The sequence below is a fragment of the Microcebus murinus genome, chromosome 15, assembly GCF_040939455.1.
Source record: "Microcebus murinus isolate Inina chromosome 15, M.murinus_Inina_mat1.0, whole genome shotgun sequence".
In the NCBI taxonomy this organism is placed as follows: Eukaryota; Metazoa; Chordata; class Mammalia; order Primates; family Cheirogaleidae; genus Microcebus; species Microcebus murinus.
In genome coordinates, this window is record NC_134118.1 from 55,286,914 (window position 1) to 55,293,121 (window position 6,208).

Consider the following 6,208-nt stretch of genomic DNA (forward strand, 5'->3'; position numbering starts at 1 on the left):
ACAAGTGGCCCTCCATATCCCCCAAGTGTGGCCCCTTGACTGAATCCGAACTTCATAGAACAAATCCCTTTATTAAAATGATTTGTTCTGTAAAATTTGCATTTAGTCAAAAGGCTGCACTCAAGGATCCAGAAGGTCATGTGTGGTTCCAAGGCTAAAGGTTCCTCACCCCTGTGTAGGACAGAAATAAATAAGGCATTATCTCTAAATTCAGGATATTCAAGTCTAGTAAAGGATACAGGTAAATACAGACAAATGATTATAATCATGAGGCAAGTATAAGAACAGAATTAGATATTAGACCATGAGTGTGATGGGGCTCAGGACACACTACTCCAGGCACCTTGGCATATTCAATACTTTAGGTTGAAGAAATCTGAGAAATAGCATGTGCATGAAGGTCTCTCTGACCTTCCCTCACCTGTCTTGGAAGCAGGTCATAAAACCCTCATGTGAGAGATGCCTTCCTATAGCTGGATGAAAGGAATATCTTTATCTGAACACACAGGCCTTGCTGAGTTTCCATCAGTTTATTGCCATTAGATCATACCCTTTTTGGCCTATCGTATTTCTTTACAACTCTTCATTCTTCATCAAACACTGTGGAAACATGAAGGACACTCAAATTTGTCATCTTTTGCTCTTTCATTAGCACACACATTAGCAAAAAACACTCAAGGTTTCTTCAGGTCTTCATTTCTTTTTTTTTTTTTTTTTTCTCATTAAACTTTGTTTTAATGGGTCTCAAAATTTTGTGACAGATTTTTGGTCAAGTTGTTTCCATTAAAAAGTACTGATTTTAAAAACTAATAACTTAAAACTGCCACACAAAAAGAAACAAAAGTGGTCCACAAAACATTCTCCTTTCCTTCTTAAGGTTTTACGATGCATTGTTATTAACAACCAGTCTTTTACTATTAAACTTAAATGGCCAATTGAAACAAACAGTTCTGAGACCGTTCTTCCACCACTGATTAAGAGTGGGGTGGCAGGTATTAGGGATAATATTCTGAGCTTTCTGGGCAGATTTGGTGACCTTGCCAGCTCCAGCAGTCTTCTTGTCCACTGCTTTGATGACACCCACAGCAACTGTCTGTCTCATATCACGAACAGCAAAACGACCCAGAGGAGGATAGTCTGAGAAGCTCTCGACACACATGGGCTTGCCAGGGACCATATCGACGATGGCAGCATTACCAGACTTCAAGAATTTAGGACCATCCTCCAACTTCTTTCCAGAGCGGCGATCAATCTTTTCCTTCAGCTCAGCAAACTTGCAGGCAATGTGAGCAGTGTGACAATCCAGTACAGGAGCATAGCCAGCGCTAATGTGGCCTGGATGGTTCAGGATAATCACATGAGCAGTGAAGCCTGCTGCTTTCATTGGTGGGTCATTTTTGCTGTCACCAGCAACGTTGCCACGACGAACATCTTTGACAGACACGTTCTTGATGTTGAAACCCACGTTGTGCCCTGGAAGAGCCTCACTCAAAGCTTCATGGTGCATTTCAATGGACTTTACTTCAGTTGTAACATTGACTGGAGCAAAGGTGACCACCATGCCAGGTTTGAGAACACCAGTCTCCACTCAGCCCACAGGGACAGTGCCAATACCACCAATTTTGTAGACATCCTGGAGAGGCAGACGCAAGGGCTTGTCAGTTGGACGAGTTGGTGGCAGGATGCAATCCAGAGCTTCAAGCAGTGTGGTTCCACTGGCATTGCCATCTTTACGGGTGACTTTCCATCCCTTGAACCAAGGCATGTTAGCACTTGGCTCCAACATGTTGTCACCATTCCAGCCAGAAATTGGCACAAATGCTACTGTGTCAGGGTTGTAGCCAATTTTCTTAATGTAAGTGCTGACTTCTTTAACAATTTCCTCGTATCTCTTCTGGCTGTAGGGTGGCTCAGTGGAATCCATTTTGTTAACACCAACAATTAGTTGTTTCACACCTAGAGTGTAAGCCAGAAGGGCATGCTCATGGGTCTGCCCATTCTTTGAGATACCAGCTTCAAATTCACCAACACCAGCAGCAACAATCAGGACAGCACAGTCAGCCTGAGATGTGCCTGTAATCGTGTTTTTGATAAAGTCTCTGTGTCCTGGGGCATCAATAATAATCACATAATATTTGCTGGTCTCAAATTTCCACAGGGAGATATCAATGGTGATACCACGCTCACGCTCAGCTTTCAGTTTATCCAAGACCCAAGCATACTTGAGGGAGCCCTTTCCCATTTCAGCGGCCTCCTTCTCAAATTTTTTGATGGTTCTTTTGTCGATCCCACCACATTTGTTGATCAGATGGCCAGTAGTGGTGGACTTGCCCGAATCTACGTGTCTGATGATGACGATGTTGATGTGGGTCTTTTCCTTCCCCATTTTGGCTTTTATGGGTGGTTTTCATGGCACCTGTGTTCTGACGGCAAACCCGTTGTGAAAAAGAGGTCTTCATTTCTTTATGATAGCTACCATGTCATGTAAAACTTGTATTAAATATGTTTGAATGCTTTTCTTTTGTTAATCTGTCTTTTGTTATGGGGGCTTCAGGCATAAACTTAACTAGAATGGGGGTATAAAATGATATTTTTCCTCTCCTACAGGTGACATCAAGCTTGGGAAGGAAAATTTTTTCTTATACTCTCTTAAGTTCAGTGACTGGGAGCCTGTGAATTTAACTGACAAAAGACAGATTAATATTTTTAATGTGTATGGGATACATTAAAAATCTGTGTGACACACACACACAGACACATACTAGTCTCATTGTGATACCACTTCATGAGAAGTACTGAAACCTTATTTCTGTTTAGGTCTCTTTATCCTCCTCACTTTTAAAATACACTTGTCAAGTATTCCCTGTACATACATTGAGTGTCACATCAGATGCCGTCATTAATTTTTCCTTTAACCCTTAAACATGATTTTAAAAATTCATGAATAGTTTACTATACTTACCCTTGTTTTTGTTTTTTCTGTTACACTTTCCTTTCTGATGTTCCAAGTCTTCCTCTGTTATCATATCCTATCTGTTCAGAGAGTTTTGTGAGCTATGTTTTAATGGTTGGTCTGCTTATAATTAATTCTTTCAGTTTTCTTTCTCTTAAGAATGTTTTTATTGTCTCTTAATTCCTGAAAGATAGAATTTGAGGTTGACAGTTCTTTTTTTCAGCACTTGAAAAATGTTGTGCCACCTCCTCCTGGCCTCCATGGTTTCAGGTGAGAAATCTCCTGCCATTAGAATTGGTGTTTCCCTACAGGTATTGTGGTAACATGTGGTTTCTCTCTGGTTGATTTTAAGAACTTTTTCGTCATCTTTTCTTTGTGTTTGCTTTTTTCTTTGTGTTTTCAGAGGTTTATGATGTATCTTGACATGAATTTACTTGAGCTTATCCTATTTGGGGCTTGCTCAGCTTCTTGAATCTGTATGTTTATATCTTCTGTCAAATACGGAAAGTTTTCAGTGATATTTTCCTTTGAATAATTTTTTTAGCCTCACATTTTTTTCTCCTCTCATTCTAAAACTTCAATAATACAAATGTTTGATCTTTTATTCCTGAAATTCATATTTTCTAGTCTTTTATCTTTCTGTTGTTCAGATTGAGTAAATTCTATTGATCTGTCCTCAAGATCATGGATTCTATTCTCTGTCCTCTCTACTCTACTATGGAGCCTAGCCAGTGAGGGGGTTTTGGTTACTGCCTTTTTTTTTTCCTCTAGAATTCCCATTTGGTTCTTTTTTTAAAAAAAATAACTTCTATCTTTTTGCTTTGATTCTATTTTTCATTTGTTTTGATGGCTTTCATAATTGCTTGTTGAAGCATTTTTTATGATGGCTGCTTTAAAAGCTTTTTCAGATAATTCCAATTTCTGATTCATCTCAGTTTGGTGTCAGTTGACTGTTTTTTCATGTTGTGATTTTCCTGGTTTTGGCAATGATAAATGATTTTTGACTGTATCCTAGACATTTTGGACATTAAGTTAGGGGACTCTTGATTCTATTTACATCTTTTTTTTTTAGTAGGCAGTCACCTTGTTTAGGTTTAGCATGTAGCTTCTGCTTTAATTTTGTGGATTGCTGTTCTGATGACAATTAGCTTTCAAAGCACTTTTGATGCCATTTTGTTTTATTTTGTTCTTCCTGCTCCATTTGGGTTCCTGTTTGGTGGCACCTATGGAGCTAGAAGTTGCTTTCCTGGGTTGCCCAGTATCAGTAGGTGTCAAATGGGGGATGTTGGACCTATAGGATGGAGAGCATTCCACCAGGCCTTTAGTTCATAGGGTTCTGATGTACTTCCTGCTCAAACTCTGCTAGTCCTTGTGCAGGAGGAAAATGCCTACTGAGGCTGCCTTCTGCAACTGGTGGATGGTTAGTAGATATCACATCTAAGTTCCTCTTCACCATTGGGTGGAGGGCCAGAAGATACCAGTAGTCTTCTCCTGCTATGGGTAGGGCTGGGAGCCCCTGGGTCTGAGTTGTCCTCTGCCACTAGGTGGAGGGCTGGGAAGCATCCTATCTGCTTTTAATGTTCCTCCTCTGTGTTCTTATAATGTCCTATATTGGCATTTATCACATTACATATTAATCATTGAATTTCTTTACAGGCAGGAACTATATTTCCAATATTCAACATAATACCTAACATGTTATAGGCACTTAACTGTTTGAAGAAGGAAGGGATGTTGGAGCCTGGCCTTATAAAACAGAAGGCTAAAAACAGGAAGCCGTTCCATACTTTTTTTTTTCTTTTATTTTTTTGAGACAGAATTTTGTTCTGTTGCCTGGGCTAGAGTGAAGTGGCGTCATCGTAGCTCACTGCAACGTCAAACTCCTGGGATCAAGTGGTGCTCCTGCTTCAGCCTCCCAAGTAGCTGGGACTATAGGTACATGCCACGACACCTGGCTAATTTTTATGTTTTTAGTAGACATGGAGTCACCCTGGTCTCAAACTCCGATCTCAACCAATTCTCCCCCATGGCATCTCAGAGTGATAGGATTATGGGTGTGAACCACCGTGATTAGCCCATTCTATACTTTTTTTTTGGCATATTATGGGGGTACAGATTTTAAGGTTTCAATAAAGGCCCATTCCCCCCTACCCCCACAAGTCTGAATCTCCAGCATGACCATCCCCCAGATGGTGCACATCTCACTCATTATATATGTATATACCAGCCCCCCTCCCCCCTCCCACCCGCCCAATACCCTATTGCTGTAGTACCTATGTGTCCACTTAGGTGCTGCTCAGTTAATACCAGTTTGCTCGTGAGTATATGTGGTGCTTGTTTTTCCATCCTTGGGAAACTTCACTTAATAGTATGGGTTCCAGCTCTAACCAGGAAAGTATAAGATGTGCTATATCACTGTTGTTTCTTAGAGCTGAATGGTATTCCATGGTATACATATACCACATTTTATTAATCCATTCTTGGATTGATGGGCACTTGGGCTGTTTCCACAGCCTTGCAATTATGAATTGTGCTGCTATAAACATTCGAGTGCAGGTGTCTTTTTTGTAGAGTGTCATTGGATCTTTTGGGTAGATGCCCAGCAATGGGATTGCTGGATCAAATAGTAGATTCACTTGTATTGCTTTAAGGTATCTCCATATTGCTTTCCACAGAGGTTGAACTAGTTTGCAGTCCCACCAGCAGTGTAGGAGTGTTCCTCTCTCTCCGCATCCACGCCAGCATTTATTGTTTGGAGATTTTTTGATAAAGGCCATTTTCACTGGGGTTAAGTGATATCTCATTGTGGTTTTGATTTGCATTTCCCTGATGATTAGAGATGTCAAGCATTTTTTCATATGTTTGTTGGCCAATCTTCTGTCTTCTTTAGAAAAGTTTCTGTTCAAATCCTTTGTCCACTTTTTAATAGGGTTATTTGATTTTTTTCTTCCTGATTTTCGTGGGTTGTAAGTATATTCTAGTTATCAGTCCCTTATCGGATGCGTAAAATACAAAAATTTTCTACCATTCTGTAGGATGTCTGCTTACTTTCATGACTATTTCTTTGGCTGTGCAGAAGCTTTTTAGTTTGATCATGTCCCATTTATTTATTTTTGTTGCTGCTGTGATTGCCTTTAGGGACTTCTTAATAAACTCTTTGCCTAGGCCAATGTCTAGGAGAGTGTTTCCAACTTTTACCTCTAGAATTCTAATAGTTTCATACCTTAGGTTTAAGTCTGTTATCCAGCGTGAGTT

General features: G+C 40.1%; 1 pseudogene; it reads right to left on the bottom strand.

Moving 5' to 3' along the window:
* Positions 1 to 696: 696 nt before the first annotated feature.
* LOC105885817 (elongation factor 1-alpha 1 pseudogene) lies at positions 697 to 2,401 on the bottom strand (annotated as a pseudogene).
* Between the last annotated feature and the right edge of the window lie 3,807 nt (positions 2,402 to 6,208).